This window comes from Columba livia, chromosome 11 (genome assembly GCF_036013475.1).
Source record: "Columba livia isolate bColLiv1 breed racing homer chromosome 11, bColLiv1.pat.W.v2, whole genome shotgun sequence".
Classification (NCBI taxonomy): Eukaryota; Metazoa; Chordata; class Aves; order Columbiformes; family Columbidae; genus Columba; species Columba livia.
This window is the reverse complement of record NC_088612.1, coordinates 12,315,362-12,329,327: the sequence shown is the minus strand read 5'-3', so window position 1 is coordinate 12,329,327 and position 13,966 is coordinate 12,315,362. Positions and strand designations below refer to the sequence as shown.

Below are 13,966 nucleotides of genomic sequence, written 5' to 3'. Positions count from 1 at the left end.
AACCAAAAGCGAACACCACACACCCCATTGGAGAAGTGGCTCTGGATTTGCCCATCTGGAGTCCCCCATGATTAACACCAAGCAGAAATACAAAATGAAAAGCTTAAAGCTCCTCTGCAATCTAAAGGCCACCCACGTTTTACCAAGAGGATCCTGAACTTCAGCAGGTGCCCTGTGGATGCACAGACCCAGTTATTTAAAATAAACGATACATCAAGCAACCCAGAAGGACTTCATCTCATTATTACAGCTGAACCGTTACCACTGAGGCAGCACAAGGAGAATAACAGACCATCACAGAATTATTACAGAAAAAGCTCATTGAACAACCAGGCCTGGAAACATTAACTGAGGCCACCAACCAGGATGAGGAGATTCCAACAATAATCTAGAGCACCCTGCTGCGCTGGAAGGGCAGTATCAACCTGCAGATGTTACACACAGGATGGACAGATGCAGAAGTTGAAGACAATACCTGATCTTCACGGGCAGCCAGCGAGTTGTTTCTACCTGTAGTAACCTGGTGCCTCTAGTAGCGAGTGAGACGAGTGAACGCGCAGGCAAAACATTGTTTTCAGCAATAAAAGTTCCTTTACTAACTTGTATCCACACACAGGCCTCATGGCCAGGAACAGAGTATTCTCCTCAAGTTTCTGCCCAACCACTGTTCAATATTCAAGCATAAAACCAAAATTAATACTAACCTATTTTCTTCCGGATGCTACAGGCTCCCTTTTCCATCCAGAAACTCAATGCATTCACTCTTTATTCTCTTTCGACCCCACCGGGGGCCCATCAATTATTACTTTATAGCGCAGGGCATCCCGAGGCTCCAGCCAGGGCCAGGACAACGTGCTGGAATTGAGATACCCCCACCAGAGACCTTCCCAGTCCTGCTCCAGCAAAACACCCTTTTAGCAGATGCCAAAACGCTCCTTGTTTGTACAAAATAAACTGTTTGGTCTATGTCAACAGCTTCTCTGCTGCTGTTCCCCTAGTAGATTAATTATCAGTCCACCCAGATTTTCTCCATCACCATATTAACTGATGCAATGTCGGTTAAAACACATTACATGCAGGAATATACCAAACTTGAAAATGTGAATAAATCATGAAGGCAAAAAAAAAAGTCTACACAAAGCTGGGAGATTTTACAAACATCATTCTTTCATCTACCACCCTTCCCTGTATTTTTTTAAACCAATACTGAACTTGAGGGCAATTAATATCCCATACAGTTCTAACAGCAGCAAAATCATCTTTAGCATCTCCTTCAAAGCACTGCTTCATACTGTCCATCACCCACAGGAAAACACGATCAAGACAGAAGTCTATGAATAACTCTGCTTTTCTCCAGGATTCAATCTAGACTGTTTCTAAATACGTATAGTGCCTAAACTACATTAACACATTAAAGCTTTGGAGATTGTCATCACTGCTTCTGCAGCTTAATTTCATCTGTCCCTCACAATTCCCATCTTCAACTACTTTCATCCTAAAGAAAAAAAAAAAAAAAAAAAAATCACTCCACTTTAAATATAAAACCTCATGATGCTCACATAAGCAGATTGCTAAGCATGTTTTAAGAGGATATATATTTAAAACCTGGCAGCAAAACTTTATTCCCCTACTAAACAGGAGTATTCTCTCAGATTCTATTGCCTTGATGTTCATAAAAAGCATATTGTACGATCAGTTAAGCTTGAAAAAATCTGTGAAGGATGATGAGTTGGACAAGTCAAACAATTCAGGAGTAGACTTGGAGAACACAGCAAGTGATAGAGGAGTGAACGTTTTAAGCAACTGATAAAAAAAATAACCACCCCCACCACAAGGGATTTGGTGTGTTTGTTTTCCACTCCAGCTGCACAAAGGATAGAAAGGCACAGTGCAATAACACAAAATGGATGCTTTTCTGCAGACAACACCTTAATTTCCAAACAGGTTTGTCTCTCCGGTTAAAAATTCATTTCCTACTTCTGACTGGAGATTTTAATTGCTCACAGAGATGCTCTTTTCTGCTCATTCAGAAGTAATGAGAGGATTTAAGCCATTCTGTGCCTGAGACAGTCCTGCTGCACAGAGTAATTGGAAATGACAGATCACATCCCCCAGCGCACGCCTGACGTTTGTACATCAAATTCTGGAATAAACCCCGGCAGATCCACCGCAGTACTCACCCCGAGCGGAACAAACTCGGCAGCAAAAGCCTGCAAAAAATAAAACTTACCGATTTCGGATTAAACACACAAGAGCAGCATGTATTAATTATTGGGCAGAAGTTTAAAGTTTCCTTTAATCATTTTGAAATGCTTTGAAATCACGTCTGGTGGAGCAGCTCTGAAAGAGCTTTTATCTCTTCAGCTGTGACACAGGAGCCAACGCTGGAAACCCCAAACGATATTTTCTACCTTCCAGTTCCGGCATCTCCCCTTCTAAACAGGGTCTCCTAAAGCTGTGCACAGCAAGACACACCACAACTAGTAAAGAAACTATTTAGGTACGAAAAATAACCACTACATTTAACATGAGGAGAAACTTCTACTCGAAAGTCACAGAAAGCCAAGCTTCGGTTTAATACGTGTATTTTATATATTATCCCAAAGGCTCTTTGCAAGTACAACAGGTTAAAAATGCTGCCTCCTCTGTGCTACCCAGCTCATGCTTACAGCATGAATAATTCCATAGGAGGTACAAAAGAAGGTAATTAACATACTTCTCACATAAAAACAAACAGCCAGGCTAATAGCATGCAGACCTGCTCTCACGCACCACCTTACCCGGAATAATTCTCCATTGATACTCACAAGCCCTCACATTGGAGTAATTTATGGATGCCATGGTAACGTAACTACAGCTCACCAAGTCTCACCTTCCAGCAAATTCACGCAACTACCACCTCCCTAAAATCAGATTTTTTTGCCACCTCCACCCTGTTCCCCCCACCAGCATCCTTCAGAAGTTACCCAGCTCACTTACCTTCCAAACAGGGAAAATAAAAACCTCTAAATATTGAGGTTTTTAGGTATGACGGCCCTTCAGCTGGAGAACAAAAATAAGCAAGCAGCTCGTCCATGTCTGGGGTGGGGGGTCCCCATGTGTCCCTCCCCCGGGTATCGCCCACCCCCGCAAACCCCCAGCCAGATGCCTCCTGCAGCTGTGAGTTATTAAACAGGATGAACATTTAACCATTTAGACATCGGCAGCAGGTTTTAAACACATCACAGGAACTCCAGACACAGAGTTAAGCAGATACAGACACTTAAGAAGCACGGGAAAGGGAGAATCAGCTCTTTTCTTACCTTAAGCAAAGGGAAGTCTCTGAATTCTAATGCATCTCAGATTGCTTCCAACTTCAAAAATATCTTGGTTGGTGATTTAAAGCGATTTCCCCTCTCTGATTTCCTACAGCAAAGATGTGGAAAGAAAAAAAAAGGGGGGGGGGGTGGAATTGAAGTACTTAAGGATCTGCAACAGCCAGAGTTGAATTTTTTCCCATGTCTGTAAAAATCCCCTCATTCAGTCCTGCCGGCTCTTAAGACGGCATCGCTGACGGCTTCCAAGGCTCAGCTCTTGATGTGCAGAATCACTGAAGGATCAAGAGCATCAATGTCACATCCCCACGGAGGGGCCGGGTCCGCTCCCCCCACCCGTAGGCGAACTCGCGCAGAGCTGCCGCCAAACGCCGCTCAAACCCCCGTTTAAACCCCCGTGGAAAGGATCCCGGTTTTAGCTAAGCCGTTACGCTGTCTCACTCGAGGAGCTGCGCAAGTGGGAGAATATAAACGGAAAAGCTCATAAAACACAAGTCAGAGACCAACCTTGAAACAAATTACAGCCGCCTGCGTCTGAGCGCTAGCACAGGCTCCAGAATTATTAAATGAGCTTCAGAAGAGATTTAACTAAGCAAATGCCACTGCAACGCTTTATTTATGGTGTGTGTGTCGCTCCCAAAATATTTGCTAAGGTTTTTCATCTCCTTTATTGCTTTTGCATTTTTCCTAATCAAACCCAACAGGCACAAACCCTATGGAGGCTGGAAGATTATTATTTTTTTTGGACAGTATTTCAAAACACAGTGGCCTAAAGTTCCTCAAAAGAGAAGTCATGAACACAACATCCTAAACACAAGCTATATGTGGATTAAATGGAAATCAGGACACCAGCATCGACTTGAAACACCACATAATTAACTCCTGAAATGGCATTTTAATGGTCTCTGCCCTTCCTCAGCTTGGCAATAGTGTGTATAATTACTCTCCTATTAGCCCTCTGCACCCTTCCCTCGCATTCCCAATTTTAAATTAAACAAAACCTCTTCTGTTGGAGTTTGCCTTGGAGAAGCCCTGTTTTAAAAGGATTACCCGTCACCAAAAGCAAACTGGATTCCACAAAAGCAGGCTTATTTGTGCACTTGAAGTCTATTTCTTTAGGTATCCAATACACACCTGGATCTTTAAAAAAAAATCCATTTGAATTTTCTTACTGAATTAGCTCAATAAAATAAATTTTATCACCCATTAAAATTTATGCAAACGCAACGTGAGCCTGCACAGTATTTCTTCCTATAATCCTTTGGCTGGAGGCTCTATTTAATAAACAAAGGCAGCTCTAATAATTCAAATCTTACTTTCAAAGATGTGACGTGCCTGTCAGGAGCTTTCAGCAGCAGTCAGAACGTTTCCCCCGTCTCTCTCCAAGGCTTTGCATACTTTTAAGCCCCTGTCTTGCCTTATGAATGCTGATAACTCCTGCGCTTCTTTTCTCTCCTTTAAAGGATTAAATGCAACCGCACAGACATTTTTATTAGTGCACCACGCACCATTAAATTGTCAGTTCGTCTTCCACGATTCTCTTTAAAGAAAAAAAATGTGGCCTTGAAAACATCTTGACAACAAAATAATCATTTCCGTGGCACTTCTTTATAAACTGAAGCAAACAAAGCCAAGATCCCACTAAAGAACCACGTGTAATTTTCCTTACAGCAGGTTGCACAATGAGAACCGCCCTCCACACAACATGGATTTTTAAACACTGCCCCATCACATCCACCAGAAAACCTTCCACTTGGCTCCCCCAGGACATTTACTTTTATTATTTAAGAGTTCACCCCACAGCCTTCAAGTGCCAAGGTGAGAACTCACCCATTTTGCGCTCTGGCCGTATGGAAACTACTCCCAGAGCAGAAATCCAAGTTTTTAACTGGAGAAGACACTGATATTTCCATCTGAGACAGCACACAAAGATGGTGCCAACCTCACGCTACATGTCCCACACTGAGGAGATGATGGCTTGGGGTTCTCTGCAGTTATTTCCTAAGGGTGCTCTGGATTTTTAACACCTCATTTTTTGACAATATTTCTATCTGGGAGTCAATCGACTTTCTCGCACCACAGGTTCCTCCTCTTAAACTCCCACCTACTGCCAAAGGTGCCCAAATTTCCTTCAACAGGGTTGAATCTTGGAACCATTTGAACCAGCCCAAGCCTGAGACAAAACATCCAGCCCCGCAGAAACGCAGTTCCTGCCCAAATTGAACCCATCAGGAGGATTCTGCCCATAAAATCCTTTTACCTTGTGTCTCATGACCAAGTTTTAAAAGCAACGAACACATTTGAGGTGTTTGACTCAAAAGACAAGACACATTGACACTTTAGATTTGCACACTTGTTTCTCTGCAGCAGCAATCTCCCTGCATCTCTTCAGCGAAGAGAAATCCCTCTAAGATAACTGGTTAAATTCCAGAAACCACTGTAATCCTGTTCAACACCTACACACAGATCAGGTCTCCCTTGGTCCCTTACAAACAGGTCAGCGGAGAATAAACAAGAAGCATCACCGCAACAGCTTGCACACGGTCAGGAGAGGCAATCTGGCCAAGTTATGCTTCTGTCTGCAGAAACAACAGCTGCAGAGCCTGGAAATAACCCCAGGAGATGGTCCAGGGAGCACCGAGCAGGTGCTTTGCCCCACTGCTCACACAAACAGCTCACACCGGACCAGGACATCACTGTGATGGCGCCGAAACCCCCGCGGTGCCTCCAAAGGGGATGGAGATCTCAGTGCAGCTGGACGTTCAGCAGTTGCACATTTACCAAGAGCTTTTATGAATACATCCATAAAAGATTCCCAACCATAGGTAAAGACAAGTTTTTGCGCTCTGGTCCAAGGCACCTGCTTCATTTTAAGCCTTGCTCTGCTCAGCTTCACTTCTCCAAACCCAGCTTCGGCACCAAAACAAAGCTTTGGGTTCCTTTTGCTGTATTCTTGAAATTATAGTGATTCCAGCACAGTTTGGCAAGTCGTTAATTCACGTACGGGCGATTAGGAGCCTTCTCCTGCAACCTGCAATTTCAGCACGAGCACAGCAGTGCGATCGGATAACGTGCTAATAACCTGCTGGGGCTAAATACGGTGTTACAGCAACGGGGGTTCAGAACGACAACACAAACAGCCCAACACGCCGATTTTACACAATTCCAAACTCCTGACCGAAGCCGAAATCCTGTTTCTAGGTACAGGCTAGCACTCTATAGAACACTGTGGGAAAGCAGTACCCTAAAATACATTGAAAACAGCAAGGATTTGCTGTGGGTTTGTTTTTTTTTTTTTACTTTTTTTTTTCTAATTAAAAAAAGAGGACTATTTGTAACTGCCCACGGCTTGCCCCAGGAAGCACAGCCTTTCCAGTGGACAACAGCATAAATCCAGCTTTGGCACGAGGTTTGAAGCTGCTCCCTGGAGGGAGCCTCACACAGAAGAATAAGACTTTCCCATCTTTGATAACGGGAGGTTTGACAGGAGGCAAAGCTCACAGACAGGGAATCGAGGAGACAAGGACTCAACCGCCCAAGGAAGGACTTGAAAGAGGAGCAGCGACAGAATCTCATCCTAAGCCTCTCAGGACACATCCCAAGAGACGGTCCAGAACCAGTTTAACTAATTTTGTTCATATTACTCTCATGAATCTACAAAAATAACATTTTCTCTTCATGCCCTGATAGGAGGATTTTATCTGGTTTCTATTAAAAATAACAACAAAACCTCATATATTTTACTTCGGCAATCTACAAAACAGAATTTTGTCAGTTATTTCTACAACCCACGACTTTTAAGAGGGGAAAAAAATACCTCCATTCTGCTTCCAGCTGTTGCACATTCCTGACACTGAGCCACAGGCAGGACGGCTCCTTCTCCAGCTGCCTTTAAACATTTTCCCACCCTAGTCAAAAACCCAACAGAGGTTTACTCCATAACGCAGAGCTTCTGTCACCTCCCAGGTGAGCGACGTGGAACCTGCAACCTGGTATCTCAGGGTTTGGGGTTATTACGTATTATACCCTCTGCTGGAAGAGGGCAGAGGAGAAAATCCTGCTCTCAGTGCCCCAAACACCCCAAATTTCACACATTCGTCATTTATTAAGAGCACTTTTCAATTTAAATAAGGTAGTTAAAGTGATCGCACCCAATTAACTGCTCAGTAGGAGGACGGCGTTAATATTCATGAGACATTCAAAGCTGATGTGGGATTCTTAATTGTCTGAACCCACATGCAACAAAGCTGCACTAATACTGTACCATCCCCCCAAAAAATGTTTTTGTTTTAAATCAATACTCATTTAAGAAGCCGATTTGGGTTCTATTATGACATCTTTGATCTAGATGTATGTTGTCTTAGATATTTTTTATGCTGCAACATTTTGCAAAGACAGCTTAAATCTTCTTGGAGAAGAGGACAACTTTCTAGCAGCAAAATTTGAAATGCACTGTCAAGCAGGCAGGGAAGTTGTTAACAATCCCGTGAGTATTAAAATGCAGCACATCACAGGTCAAATCCAAGAAAAGTAAACTCCATTTGCTCAAATGAAACAATGTAAGGACTGGAACTGGCAGGACCAGTTTAATTGTAGTTGCTTGGGGGTGGGGGGAAAGAAAACTTTAATTGGTCAATGGTCCTTCTGGAGCAAGGAACATCACCACAGAGCATTACAGGTGCTCATTTTAAAGCAGTTGTCACAACAAGGATTAAGCCTCCAAGCAGAAGCCACGAGCTGTGCCCTTGGGGATGAGACCCGCACACCATACAACCCATGTCAGGAAAATGCAAACGTTTACATCAACTATAAAAAAGGGGAAGACTGGAAGACTGATAGTTGTGCTTTTTTCATTTACATGGGTTTTGTAAGTAGTTTTTTAGGATGACAGATGTGGATTTAAGGCAAAAAGGGAATGCTGGGTTGACAAAACCAGAACCCACTGTGCTGCTTCACCATCACAAGAACATGCACCTCGCACACATCGCACCCCCAGCAAACACTGAAACAGCAAACCTGGCTGTTCCTGGGGTTTCCCGGCATGGAAAAGATCAATTTTTGACTTCCTGATACTGTGCCCTTTCTTATAAACACACCTGACAGGAGATGAAGCAATTTATGAAGTGTCAGAGAAACGCAGCATCACCTTAAGTCTTCTGAATGCGAACAATGGTGGTTCCGTGAGCTTTCATCTTCCCTAGACACTAATACCATAAAGTGTATCACCCCAACATATTTAGGTAAAAGGCTTGAGAATTAATCTTTAAAAGGTAAGGACCTGATAAATCTCACTTTGCAAAAAAAGCAAATTTTTGCTAACAGCAAAAAACACATCACAGCTCCGCGTTACCGTACAGCGTTGTGGCAGCCTGTTTGCATAGCTATTACTCGATAAATGTGACACGCCACAAATACCAAGGACACTTCACTGTTACTGAACGCAGATGCCAAGACTTGCCTTTCTAAAAAAGCCAGAACTGGGCAAAATCTGTTGTCTAACGAGTAACATTCACTGCTGGTATTTGCTGCTACACTTAAAGCTCAGGATGAAATTCATCTTCTGCGAGATACAAGGCACCAAATATTTACTTGTAGACGTAGCTCAAAGATCAAACATGACTTTAAGGACTAGATGTGTATTGTGACTGCTTTTCTCCACATCACACCAATAGGGACACACAACCTCCTGTCCAGACTATTGAAACACCTCATGGAAATAAAACCCGTAACTATCGAAGAAAGGATCTGACAGACATTAAACCCAAAACTCTGCCTTTTCTCACCTCCCAGCAAGACGCTGATCCTGCTCTTAACAATAAGCATTGAAGATTTTTTGATGCTGAATGTCAAAAATGGGGTTTTTGAGCATGAGCAGCTTATTTTGATACAAGGCAAATTTCCCTAAGCAAATATACACCGTTCAGCAATTACAGAGGGTTAAACACCAAGACACAACTGTACCTCCCCTCTTTTTTTCCAGTCTGATGTTATTTTACATATTATGCAGAGGAGCCCAAGTGTTAAGTTTTCCCTAATTCTTCACTTTTCATGATAACAGGAACAATTCTTTTAAAAGTCTAATTCTCCATAGGCTTAATATGAACATTCTCTGAGAGCGCTGCTCATGCTCAAAAACAGGCATTAAACAGCTACAACATTTGATGTTTGGAAACAAAGTTTCCCATCTGCCAAGGGTTTTGGAAGCATTACATACCACGAAAGATTTTTTTTCTGTTCTAAAACCATCTCATGTTAAAGAAAAATCTCCAGGCACGCAAAGCTTAAAGTTTAAAAATAATCCTTTCCGCTTACTTCAAGTTCTCCCTTGAAAAAGTGTTGGCTGCGAAGCACCGGTTTTCTGTCGCAAACAGCCGCCCATCACACAATATTTGAGTATTTAGACCTGCCTTACCTCTGAGAAATAATGGCATTTATAAATTAATCATAACACTTAAAAATAACCGACCTACTTTGCTTGGCCAGCCAGGATGGGCTGTGCGTGAGCATCCACGCCATGAATCACCCCCATGGTAACACAATGAGATTTCGCGGCACGTCACTGCACAAACCCACATCATGGGGACGCCAAAATCGCCAGATGCCCTCCAAACGCCACAGTGGGTCTCGCCAGGCCTCCCAGCATGGAGTTCCAGTTACCCTCACCACATCTCATCACAGGGAATCACTGCGGCCCGGCTGGCCCTGCTGTCGGTGCCATGTTCTTATGCACCGAGATACTCGAAGCTTCAGCTGCAGAGCAGGGATGTGCAGAAAGCTGGTTGTTTGCTGGGAGAAGTGCTGAAAATAGCTTTAAAAAAATAAAGATGAACAACACATCCCTTGGATGCAACACGTCCGAGAATCCTGGGTGAGCAGAGAGATGAGCACAAGAGCAAGTTGGAGCAGAAGCGGCACATTTGGGTGAGAAACAGCCCAAGGTGGCAATGCTTAAGAAAAATGAAAGAGCAAGAAGGAAGGAGCATTTTTGCAAGCTAAAGAAATAAATCTGTAACACCAAGTGCTGAAGATCCTGGTCTGTCCAGCTTGTGGAGGTGACCAGATTCTCCAAGGAAGATATTGTTGCCCCTGAGGGTGGTGAGAACCTGTACCAGGTCACCCAGAGAGGTGTTGGATGCCCCATCCCTGGAGACATCCCAGGCCAGGCTGGATGGGGCTCTGAACAACCTGAGCTGGTGAAGATGTCCCTGCTCATGGCAGGGGTGGCGCTGGGGGGGCTGGGAAGGTTCCTTCAACCCAAACTACTCTATGATTCCATGATTCTCATCCTTTTCCAATCCCAAAACATTGCTGGCTTTAGGTTCCTGCTCACATATGGCTGAGCAAGATGAAGATCTTCCCCCACCCACCCAAAAGTGAGTCGATTTTCTGACAGTTTAACTTCCTCAGAAATTCAGATTTTTTCTGGAAGAATACCCAGTGCATGAAAAATACAGCAAAACCCACCGAGATGTGGAGGACGGTGGCTGTCATTGCACAAAACCTGCCGATCTCCAACACCTCCGTTGTGGGACTGACATCTCACCAGGATTTTATCAAAACTCATCTTCCTCGTGGCAGCTCCAGCGCAAATACCTCACGTGGGCAAGGAAAAACATGCTCTAAACCAGTTATAGTGAGAAATAGAGGCACACAACTCTATTTAAGAACAGATTAAAAGAATCACAACAGTGCTAGTCACACTCGGCACCTTTCTCAGGTGTCTCATCCCTCGTTTTCTTGATCCCTGGAACAACCCGTGCATGGCCTGGGTTTGCTCTGCTGTACATGGATTTTCCCCCCAGTACAACCAGATGGTGCCAGAGCAGCCAGTGAATCCCACTGGCAACCACCCATCGCCAAAACACTCGTCATCTTTGCAGTGCGCGACCTATTTTGGTTTCTCAGCTACATGGAGAAAGAGTATGTAAAAAAAAAAAAGTCTACCACACAACGCATGGAGAAAATTACTTCTCCCTTCCCGCAGCAGAAGATGCTCTGATCCCATTTGTTGACATTTATCATTAGGACAAGACATCTGAAAGCCCTGCGAGCAGAGGAAAGCTTCTTAGGGTGTTTAAGAAAGCCCACATTAAACAGCAGGGACGGCAAGAGCCGATTAGTCCTCCAGCTTGAGATACACACTACACTTTAACACTTTGTTTTTAAAAAGAACTTAACAAAAATCAGCTAAGACAACACAACTAACAACCTTCTGTATTCACCTTTGCATTCAGGAGAGCTTGATGAATAAATACATCTTGAAGTCGGAGCTCAGACGTCCAAAAATCGAAGTTGACTTTTTAAAACAACATATGCTCAAGAAAAATTTTTCTGCTTATCAAAGTAAAAAACACAAAGGTATTTTCCAAGTCCCCTCCAGTTCAAACCACAACGCAGAACCCTGTTTTCAGAAAAGTACATTGGTTCGACAGAGGCTTCTGCAGATATTCCACATCGTCTCTCCATTTAGTCCTGAGACACCGAGCAACTAAACACATCCAGTCAGGTCACTCATTTTTCCCCTTGCAAATGCAAACCAGAGTCAGCTCAATAAACAACTAGACAATTAATCATTATATCTGTTTGAATGCTGCTTAAAACAAACCATTAGAAAGAAAATTAAGCCGGCAGCCACCCATTATTTCTTATTCAGTCAAAACGGTATCTGGACAGGTTGTATAACACCAAACTACATAAGGCGATCCAACAGCTTTCCAGGAAAATTGGCATGCATACAGAGGTAAAATTAAATATTGTGCGAAAGCTACCCGACTGGAAAACCTTCAGGTCCACTTAAATAACCCCATTCTATCTAAAAATAACGCAAATATTACAAGCATTCAAAAACTAAATGGAAATACTGGCTGCCCAGATTGGGAAGCCTATTTGACTGACCGAGAGAAACAAGTTTTAATTTCTTCAGGCATTTTTCGAAAGATTTATCTGGTGTCTTTTGGTATCATTGAGAAGATTTCTATAGGAAATTCATACATTCATTAACTATAAAAACTGCCAAAATAAGCTGATTCTGTTCAGATTCAGACTTCATTTTTTTTTCTACATAAGAAGGAAAACAGCAAAATCATTCAGGAAAACCACAACCAGGAAGAAATGGAGAAATCATTTCACTTTCAGCATGGAAACCAAAGTTCAAGGGGATCAAATTTGCCTTTTCACATACCAAACACCCTCACTGCGGCGAGGTCGACCTTCCGTATCTCCAGCACTGAGAAGAGCAAATAAAGATCTTGAATTTTCACCTCCCGGGGCAGCCCCACAACGTCAGCTGCCCCAAGAGCTCCTGATAAACCGCTTTTGTTTCAAAACCTTCTGGAATTTCCTGCATCCCCTAATGCAATTAAAAAGAGGAAAAGAAACACACCAACAGCCCCGTTTCCCATGCTAAACTAAGCAAAAAATCTCCCTACGAGGGACACAGAAAAGCTTTAATTCTGAGCAGAAACATGGGACCCTGCCAGACACAAACCCCTTTGCTCAACGAGCTTCGTTAGGCTGATTTTGCTCCTTAATCCAACCCACCCACACACGTCTGATCCAAACCATGAATTTAAGCCCCGTACCTGCTGGTTTACCCGTTCTTACACTAATATTGCTGTGGAAAGGCCGTTCGAAAAGAAATGTAATCGAAAATAAACCGCGTTGTTCTCAACCTTCCTGAGGTCATAAAAGGGTTTTTGTGGGTTTTTTTGTGCGGCGTTTACAGTTGCTTCAGAAAACTCTGCGCTAAGGTTTTTATTATAACTAAACAGGGAATATGTAACTCCTGAAAGAGCCAATACTCAATGCTCTCAAGTTTGTATCTATATCATAGATATTTCACGGGCAGCAACATGGGCATTCCCTGAACATCTCCATTTCCAAAAGTGCGACTTTAGGCAATAATAAACATTAACTCCTGAGAGCATGGCCAAAACAATTTATTTAGAAATCAAGAGGCTGTAAATCAGATTTTATAACAAGACACCACCCAACCAGTTCCCGTATCAGGGAACACGAGCTGGTCTTCGATAACACAAGCAATATCTACGAGGTAAAAAAAAAGGTGGCACACTTGAGATAAGACACTAATTAAAAGTTCATTTCCTTTGGAATTAGTGGTGAGCTTTCTTTAGAAGGATTTCATTACCGTGCACTTTATCTGCCACCTCCAATATTTCAAATTCAGTATGAACATTTAAAACACAGCAGCCAGGTGGGGAGACAAGGTGAAAAACACAGAAGGAAAAGCTGTGACTGGAGCACGAAGTGGGGAGAATCCAGAAAACAGCTAGTGCTGGTAAGAAAACATATTTACATCTCATTCTGGAAAAATCCAGCATAATTACAGAAGAGCTAAAGTTGCACTAGGCTTACTTGAAGGAGCAAATACTCCCCAAACTCTGTTTATTCCCCAAATTTTATTACGGAGTATAATAATTTTAGAGTTGGGAAGGAGGGAGAGGATCACAAAACAGCAATACTGTGAAAGGGGAACATCTCCCGACATTTTAGGTCTGCAGCAAAGGCTGAACTGATGAGTCAACTCACTCTGAAAAGCTGCAGAAATGAGACCTTAAAGTTCTGACTGCGTCTCAGACACAAAATCTTCATTAAAAACACACCCCAATGCTAAAGCAACCCGTTTGAAAACA

At 43.0% G+C, this 13,966-nt stretch overlaps 1 protein-coding gene across 8 annotated transcripts in view; it reads right to left on the bottom strand.

Annotated features, from left to right (window-relative positions):
* The window catches only part of GLCE (glucuronic acid epimerase), a 49,137-nt gene that overhangs the window by 31,914 nt on the left and 3,257 nt on the right, over positions 1-13,966 (bottom strand). For 4 of the 8 annotated variants that reach the window (XM_065076810.1, XM_065076816.1, XM_065076811.1 and 1 more), the window contains exon 2: positions 3,303-3,405. The exons of 1 other annotated variant lie outside the window; for it this stretch is intronic. The gene's annotated coding sequence lies outside the window, so the exon portion shown is untranslated. Of the gene's footprint in view, positions 1-2,979; positions 2,999-3,302; positions 3,406-4,630; positions 4,772-12,495; positions 12,526-13,966 lie in introns of those variants that run through there. 3 more of the 8 variants (XM_065076812.1, XM_021299251.2, XM_065076814.1) reach the window with 3 other exon arrangements.